Source organism: Punica granatum, chromosome 3 (assembly GCF_007655135.1).
Source record: "Punica granatum isolate Tunisia-2019 chromosome 3, ASM765513v2, whole genome shotgun sequence".
In the NCBI taxonomy this organism is placed as follows: Eukaryota; Viridiplantae; Streptophyta; class Magnoliopsida; order Myrtales; family Lythraceae; genus Punica; species Punica granatum.
The window spans coordinates 36,113,811-36,123,967 of NC_045129.1; positions in this window are offsets into that span (position 1 = coordinate 36,113,811).

Below are 10,157 nucleotides of genomic sequence, written 5' to 3' on the forward strand. Positions count from 1 at the left end.
GGGGGTGGCTATAAATGGGGAGAGGAAGGGCACTGAGCTTGGGAGAGTACGGGCCATGTGAGATGAGCCCATGCTGTCTTTTGTCATTATGTGGAGAGTGAGAGAAAGATTGGGATAGTGGCCGGGGGAAGGTAAGGAAGATCACCCAATTCTCCGAGATTCATATGATTCATTGCTTATTTGATTAAGTAAAGTTATGGCAGGAAAAAAAAAATATAGATGAGAGAGAGCCTTATTCCTTTTTGGTATTCGGCTTGAACCTAAATCAGTGAAACTCAAGACTTCCGAATATCAAGTGGTGTAATTGGTAATTTATCTTTTTATTATTGTAGATATTATTATTTTTTTGTTACAAGGGGAATTATAAATCTAATACAATGAAATAAAAATTATAATATCATAATAAAAGAATATGAGTAGTCATACTAACGCTGCATTTGGTTTCATAGTAAAATTTTAGAATCAAATTTTGATTTTGAAAAAGAGTGATATAAATGGAGTCAACCCTTTGACTTTGTATGAATTATGTTGTTTTGTTGTGGAAAAAAGTGGTATAAATGGAACCCACTCTTTGACTTTGTATGAGTTATTTTGTTTTGTTGTTGGTAGAATTAGGTTAAAGTTGTGATTTTAAAATTATACTCACAAACCAAACTAGGCATAAATATTGAACTTGAACGGTGCGTTTGGTTTCAGAGTTAAAGTAACTTTGATTTTGATTGTGGAAAATGACAAATGAGATGATATTATAAATTTGACTTGGAAAACGTGCATTTTTATTGTGTAGTGTGATGAGTTAAAGTTAAAGTTAAAGTTAAAATTTTTGTGATTTTAACTGGGAAAACAAACAGGCCATAAATCTCTTGGTTATTAGGTAAGAACGCACGCTACTGTGCTACACTCCATCTCGGTAATATCATTTATTTTTTGCTCGCTTTAAGCTAACACCGAGACTAACGATATTGTGGTCAAAGTTAAAAAAAAAAAAAGATTTCATTAGTCTCTATTTAAAATTTGATTTACCCATTGACTCGATGACGTAATTTCAAGAACGTGTTTGTATTTGGTTTTAGAGTTAAATAGAATTGAATTTTTATTTTAATTGGATTGTAATGATTGTGTTGTTGAACTACGAGAAAAAATGTGAAAAAGTAATGAATAGTTGAGAATAAATAATGATTATGTTGTTAAATTGTGAAACAAGGTAATGAATAATTGAGAGAAAATAATGATTGTGTTGTTAAATTAAAAATAAATAGAATAAAGTTAAAATTAATTTGTGAAACCAAACAAGTGATGTGTCTTTAGGATCATATAACTCAATGGGGGGTCGTTTTTTTTTTGTTTTGACCAAACAGTAGGGTCGTTTAAGTTCTTTCTTTCGTTTTGTTTTCCAAACATCCGGTTCGGACCTAGTGTCATCTGCAATTATTATTGCCGAAGAAAAGATACCAAGACAAATAACTGAAAATTCTAATTCTGTAATTGTTAGAAAGTGTTTTAGAACTAATTGAAATCATCACATTGAAATGGACTGATGCTCGATGGATAGACGCTCAATCTAGAAAATAATGTAGCTTCAGTATTAATCCATCGATTCATGAATCAAACTTATAATCGTAAATTATTTTCTTTTTTTCATGAGATTTGAACTTAAAATCTTATTTGAAGGCATATTTAGTTTTTTCGACAAAATATACAAAAATTAATTTTCCTCACACGTTCGGATTGGCTTGTCGGCTAGTTGATGTGGGGCCCAAGTGCATCTGTATGTCGACGACCAGACACGTGTCTGAATCTCGCAGGCTCACTCCGCCCACTCGCCCCCGCCACGCTACAGTATCTGTCCTCGTAATCCCCGAATCCCGACAGCTACTGGGTCCAAAGGGACCCGCACTCACACGCGCCCCTTAGCATACGGCCGACCCTACCTACGCGGCGTCGATCGGACGGCTAAAAACCCGTCAGGGAGGATTGCTGCAGCGAGGGCCCACCAACACATGCGCGGGGGGGCTGTGGAAAGGATTGCAGAGACTTTAGGTGGGAGACGCATGTGTGGCGTTATTGGCCGTCCATCCACCCTCTTTCGAGCAGATCTTAAACGCTGTGGGCCCCCTCCTCCTTGCAAGTTGGGAATGAGTTTGTGACCGTCGATTTCCTTTTCGAGAAAATTTTAATCCATCCTGCTTCACAATGTTATTTCTTTCTCTTAATTAAGATTTATTATGATAATATCACGTGTTGTATTGATTCAAACGATTCGACACTTTATCTCTTTTCGTAAAATCTCCAATTCAAATCTTATATGGAGAAAATTTATGCTGAGAGAGATTTGTCGTTAAATATTTAAACTCAACTCAAATTAAATTAATCAAGATTCATAGGTTTTTTAATAACAAGGTGTCCACTGAAAAAAAAAATTTATTATGAAAATTATTCAAATAATTAACTCATTTTTTTATTTATCGCAATCTAATTGAAATTTTATGATGATTTTGAGAAATATATTTTAAATTGCAAAATTTCTCTCTCTCACTCTTTTTTTTCTTAAACAAATCGAAAAAACAAGTAATGTAGTACGATGATATAATCCTAGCTAGAACCTCTAGGATCTAGTCTCCGTTTTACAGTGAGCCTTTTTATGTTCACTTAATTTATTTCCCGTGAGTCTCTTCTATAACAAAAAAGGAACTAGTTAATTATGATTTGACTCATTCGGCGAAGATCGTCCGGTCGAAAGAAGATTGAATTGGAGAAAGCTGATTATGCCTCCTTATGAATGGTAAAGAAGTTGAACGACGAGTTATATGACCTACATATCAATCATTTCATTTACATTTGAGTCATTTAAACGGCCATAGCTAACTTTAATTAGTCAAGGCATTTTTGAAACTTGGATATCCCAGGCTAACAAATCCAGCTAGCTGTAATAATAATAGCAATACTTAAAAACGTGTGCAAATAGAAGTTCTAATAATCAGTCGAACATTTATGTTCCGTTTGATTTCGCAGTTAAAATCACAAAAACTTTAACTTTAACTTTAACTCAACACACTATACAATAAAAATATACATTTTCCAAATCAAAAATTTTAACTTTAACTTTAACTCAACACACTATACAATCATTTATCATTTTCTACAATCAAAATTAAAATTACTTTAATTTTGAAACCAAACACACCATTAGTATTTTCTTATATGAGGTAGACAAAAGACCCGCCAAACATATTAAACATTTTTGTTCAACTTCTTAAGGGTTATTTATTTTTATTTTAGTTTCATTTTTTAAAACTAGAAATTTTAGATAAATGGAGTGAAAATACATAAAAAGATAAATCTGATATCTAATCTGATAATTATAAATATATGGTAAATTTACATGAATAATATACAATATATTCATGGTTCTCTCTAAAATCACTCTAGTCTAAATTTCGGTTATTTTCTCAAGAAGAAGGGTTGGATTAGGAACGTAGGCCCACAAATTTCTGTTACTGGATTCTCTACATGTCAAATAGAAAGTATCTTTGAAAGGACTAATAAGATTTGCATCATTAATCAATTAAATCTTAATATATATGCATGCACCTGCATGCATAATCATCATCTATTATGATATGACAGGCAGGATATAATGTCCAAAATGTTTCTTTGTTTTGCTAATTATGATATGCTGGATACATTCATTATAAAGTCAAGCAGGAGCAGAATTGAAATACTTCAAAAACATAATAAAGTGGTTACACTCTTATCTGATAAATTTTAAGATTCAATTTTCATTTTGGTATCATCTAAATTTCTTTAATGGAGGTGAATTTTACATAAAGTGCAGAAAATGCTTTTGAAATCACCTTGTGATTAATCGGCCAACACTCTGGTATGGAGATTATCAGGTTGAAAATAATTCGCAATCTGACTATATATATATATATATATATAGTAAAATTAAAAAGACATTAATTGGTTGACAACCGTTAAATTATATTAAAAATTAAAAAAAGAAGGGAAAAATAAAATTAATATGTGGATGCGGAGGAAAACGTACAACATTAGTAGTTTCCGGTTCTTTCAATACTTCGACCCCCAATGGAATGCATTTAATCGAGTTCGACATCTCTTTTCGCGACAATTATGCTTTGTCGGCAGCCCTTTGGAGGAACCAATTAGTAAAGACAAACTGAACGGAGGTTTCCAGAATTTTTAATAATAATAATAATAATACGATGCCGCTTGGTGTCTTTGCAGTGCGCAACCTCTGGTATTTATTCAATCACTCAAAATTATATATATTAAATGCAATATATTAATATGATATGGGATTTGGGAAGATACAGCTTAAAAGTTTATTATTATTATAATTATATATTTCTTATATTAATATTATTAATATGTATTTCTTTTTACAATTGTCATCAATTTAATTTAAAGTTCACTATATCTAGATGGCTTTATTTTTTAGAAAAATTTTAAAAAGAAAAAGAAAAGAAAACACATAAACTTTGTCCCCCTATTCTTTTTTTTTTCTGAGTACTTTGTTCCCAGATTCATTCCCGATTGCTTTCCGCTTGCCCCAAGTTTCTTCTGCCCTATTTCTTCCCAACTTATATGCTAAAATTTGCCTTTTCAAGAAACACTAAAGTCAAGCCCTGGAATTGAATTATGTACTGTTACAACATATTATTTAATGAGCACAGCCAAGGATAGGGGTGTGCACGGATACCGGGTATATCCGGAACCGATCGAAACCTACCCGTTAGGATAGAGTCCGGGTAGCTCGTATTGAAAATAAGGTTGGTTCCGGACATTAAAATTAGAAACTGGAAAAAATCGATTCCGGTTCCAGTTCCTCCCTATAGGGTACTCGAAATCAGTTATTTATTTTTAAAAAATATATGAAAGAGTAAAGTTACTGTCTCTTCTAATGAATCAGAACAGATGCACTTTGTTGTGTGGAATCGTATTATGGATGTTTAATTTTGTCGATGGATTGATGAGACATATTATTTTTTTGTTGTTGTGGATTAATATAAATCTTTGTTGATATTCTATTTGGCATGATTACTGATTATGTATGTGAAATTTTCGATTTTATTTAGTAAGAGAAAAAATTTACAGGTTCCTACAGGGTACTCGAAACCTATGGTATAATACAGGTTCCGGGTAAGTTCCAGTTCCAGGATTCAACAGGGTAGGATCTAGGTATTGTGAAAAATACAGGATACTCAGAATCGATCACCCCTAGCCAACGCTATATTTTTTTAGCCTCTCTTAATAATATATGAATATCAATTTTATTTTTTCATGAATTCAGAAAAACATAATTCGAAGACTACTTTACGAAGGTGAAAAAAAAAAGATCGGAAAGGGAGAGGGAAAAAAAAGGGGGTCAATCACGATGGTGAAGAATTATAGTGTGTTTCATTAACATACATACACACACACACATATATATATATATGTGCGTTTTTTACTTTTTCATTCCTTTTTCCTTTCGGGTAGCTAGGCTGAGCGGGCGTTTTCAGTTTTGTTGGCTGAACGAAGTGCGGACAGTTCATCAAAAGCCACATGATCGATGTCCATGTGAATGAATGAGAGCGATGAATATAATGTCTAACCTTAATGTAACATGCATGCAAATAAAGAAAGTCAGAAAGGAAGCCCTAGACAAGCCAAATACGTATGCACATACACGCGTACATATTATCGAAGTATAATACATTTATCTGTATATGTTAGTGCATGTGAGTAATTGATGTGACGTAACATACACATGCCATTAAGATGTACACGAAAACATATAACACACAACTTGGGTATATCATGTTAATAATGATAATAAAGATGTCGATGATCATGGAAAAGTATTGCATGTGCTATGTTCACCATAAGCATGAATTATCGTTAGAGATATTATTATCTAGCTCATTTGTTAATATCAAAGACACATTGCGATTCCCCCTTGAGACGAGTCATCGGTCCATGCATTGATCCGGGACCATTATTCTTTCATTATGCATGTGAAATGGGCTTACTCCAAAAATACATCAAATCAACTGACAGATACGATGCGGGCCAATTCCCTGCAAGAAGGACGAGGTGATCAATATGTATTTTACATTGATTATCATATGCGCATAATGTATAGAGATTAATAACTTTTATCTGATTTTTCATTTACTCCTGGGTTATATATATCATGTAGGTCGCGTGGATGAGAAAAGGAATCACCCAATCGGTCGAGAGAATCCTACTCTTCGTGGGAGTAGTGAATGTATGGAGCCAAAAGGAGAAGCAGCAAAAGGGAAATGACGTTAGTGAAGTTTCCAAAAGGCCATGCATGAGCGGCCGACTTGCCAATGGGAAGCTGGGCCAAGCTTGTTCATCCATCATGCATCATCATCCATCATGCATCATCATCAACGGCATCTATATCACAAACTCAAAACATGACCATAAGAGAATGAATTGGAGAGTTTAGTTTGCACCCTACAGCCCATACTGTGCATGTGGGTTTGACAACTCATTGATCATGACCATTCACAACTTCCATCATGATCTTTATTATTTTTTTCCTTTTTTTTCTATGAAAACATTTAGAATGTATTAACTTATATATAATTCAAACGAAGGTAATTTATTAAAAATGGTGTAGCGTAGTAAAGCATGCTGTTACTTGATAAATAAAATGATGTTTCAGCTTTGATTGTTATTAGACTTATAGATCTCCCTTACAGTCGAAAAAAATTAAACGAAGTTAATCTATACTATTTGTGGCCTTGCTATACGTGTGTAATATTTTTTTAATGTATATATATATATGCATATATCATCCAATCAAATTTTTAGTTCAATCACTTTTAATTCGTACCGTTAAAAGATATATAATTATATTTTATATTAAGTAAATTATACTCTCCTCGCTTGAGGTTTTCTCATATAGCACTTGACCCCATTATTAAGAAAAAATAAAAAGACAATTTTATCCCTTGAGATTTTCTCGAATGACACCTAACCCAATTTTTAGGAAGAATTGACAATTCCCCGTTTCACTATGTTAACTAGCATCGTTAGAATATTTTGTAGAATATCCATTAACTTTTATAATTATTTTTAGTAGTAATAGTACTAATAATAATAATAATAACAACAAAAATAACAACAACCACAATGACAATAATAATAATAATTGGTAAAGGTAGAGAAGTTGTGGGCTTCTTCGAGTGGGTTGGCGGCTGCCATCGAATCCTCAACAGCCACCGACTATAGGTAGAGTATTCTCAAAATATTCTGCTTAATTTTTTTTAATAATCTCAAAAAATAAAAATAAAGTAAGGATAATAAATTATAAATAAAAGGTAGAGAAGGTATGTAAGGATCATTACCACAGATAAGGCCAGCACCACTACCACCCTCGATCGAGAATCCATGTCACTCTTAGAATATTCTGTATAATATTATGATTAACCTTTTTAATAATTTCAAGATTTTGAAAAATAATCAATAATAAAGATAAGAATGGATAAAAAAGGCTAAAAAGATGATAGTCACTCCCTCGGCAAGGTTGTAAATGGTCGTTGGGGGCTCGATGGTGGCCACTACTTCCCTCGGCGAGGTCCACAACGTCACTATCTTAACTGGTTATTACTATTTCTACTGCTATTGTTGTTGTTGCTGCTACTATCAATTTGTTATTGCTACTACTATTGTTGTTGTTGTTGCTACTACTACTACCAATTGCTACTGTTACTACTATTGTTGTTGTTGCTACTACTACTGTTACTACTATTACTATTGCTGCTGCTATTACCACTAACTTCTACTGCTGCCGTTGTTAAATGGAGGGAGTGTCCATCTTTTCTAAGGATGGGACTAAATGTCATTTGAGAAAATTTTGAAAGAGGAAAATGTAGTTTATCATATTATAATTAAAATATTACACATGTATGGCAAGAGTCAACAACTAGTATACATTTATACATATGATATAAGTATATTAAAACAAATAAATATATATTTTTTCTAATAACATATGAATGCATGGACAATCTTTAATATAGCTTTTTACTTATTTTATTTGTGAAATTTAATTAACATCCATCACATATATATAAATATATAAATATATATATCTAATATACTATTTTTACTAATTCTAGATTACGTGTTATATATAACAGTTTAAAGCATACATGAGATATATAATAAAATTAAAAAAAAGTGAAAAATGGATAATGTTTTACCATGTGCAATGTATGGGTTTCATGACTAGTATGCTTTCTAAAACTAGTCCTGATCAACTGGTTATATCTCAAATGACAATACCACATCATCAGTGGCGACCGACATCTGCGCCGGATAAGTCTACAATTTAAAATTATTCAATTTAATTTTTTGGATAAGTATTCAAATTATTTTAATTCATAAATAATTCGCTACTCTCTCAGAATTGAATGGCTTCTATTATGGAGAAAAGTTTATCCGATTTAATTATTGATAAATAAATGATTTTCCTGATTATAAGAAAATTTTTCATGATTCTATTAATATTGAAATTTGAAAGTCAAGAACCTTCTCAGGATAAAATTAAAAGAAAAAATAACTTTTCAACAAATATGAAATCAATCCTGGCAAAAAAATAAAAATAAAAGGGAAATCAAACAAACAAATATAACATGAGTCAACTAAACTATAGAGGGTGGCACAGTGGTTTAAGGGCGTAAGTTCCTTGGGAGAGACTTTGAACTCGAGTCGCTGTACAATTATGCAAAATAATACTCTTAATTAGGTAACATATCATCTTTGTGGCTGAACTAATCTGTCTGGTGACTTACAGAGATTTTACATGACAGTGGAAATTAGCCGAGTAAAGTCGAACATCCCTCATATCTAGAAAAAGGGGGAAAAAATAATATACTAATCAGTAATATCGACACTCAGTGTTAAAAGTATAAGTTCATTATTGAGTTGTCACGAAGGACAACCTATGGCAAAGCTCGAAATCCCTAGTAATGCTGATAAAACATTTATGTCAATAAATTTAATTATTGCAGGTAACTCATCTTTTCCCAGCGTGATTGTACGCGTTCCAATTATCTCTCATAGGTAGATTTGGACCGTCACGTGATACGTTGAGTGCTTGAAATGATGCTTCATTGAGTGAATGGCCTTCAAGGAACGACTGTGCGACATGCGGCCACATGACCCATATGTATAAGTTTCTGAGATCAATATCATCTGCTCTTCGGATCGAGGAGGGTCCCTACATCCCCCTTCTGGCTTCTGATCATCATCAGCTAGCTATATCATTAATAAACCCCCTCTCCTTCAATATCACATGCATCGTCGTCCTATTCATCTATGTACGTTCCACTGTCTCCATAAATTCATGTACTACATGCATGATCCCTCCACGTGAACATTAAACCAAAAAACAAACATATATGCATGTGTCACGCATCCTTGATGCGACGCACCCAGGAATGTTGCATGGAGAAATGCCAAGAAGAGCAGTCAAGGTCAGCGATGCTTCATCTTTGCAAAAATTCCATTGTAAGTTCGAGCTCCATCGGTATATATATAAAATGACGGATGATAAAGTCCACTACCAGCAAAGAGTGTCGTAAGAACATGCGGGGTGGCAAAAAAACCATTAGAGTGCACTTGGATTAGGAATAAGAGCTAGATAGGTCTCTGCCTTTGACCTGGCCGATCCCACAGGTCCGCAGTCTCTCTCTATTTCATCAAGAAACGACTCGTTCTACCCTCGCCCTCAGGCCGGCCCGACTTATCTATCTACAGTCATCTTATGTACCTTCCCACCTTCTCTGTATAATTGAGTTGACTAACCACCATCCTCGTTAAGAAGTACCGTGCATGGACGTGATCCGTTTCCGACTTGATCGACAATGCCGGGCCAAAATGGGAAAATGGGCTATAGAAGGCAATCGCATGGCCCAAATGCCATCTTGCTGACCCACGGGTGAAATGGAAGATGGGCTTATTCGTGGCCCAATGGGCTTTAAGTTGGGCCTTTGGTCTAATTTCTCGAAAGAGAGCGCTGTTCTGATGAAATCAAACCGATCTCGGCCGTTGCTTTGTGGCCACGCAACAGAATCCAACTATATAAGTTATTTATTCGATCTTTGTTCCCAAAT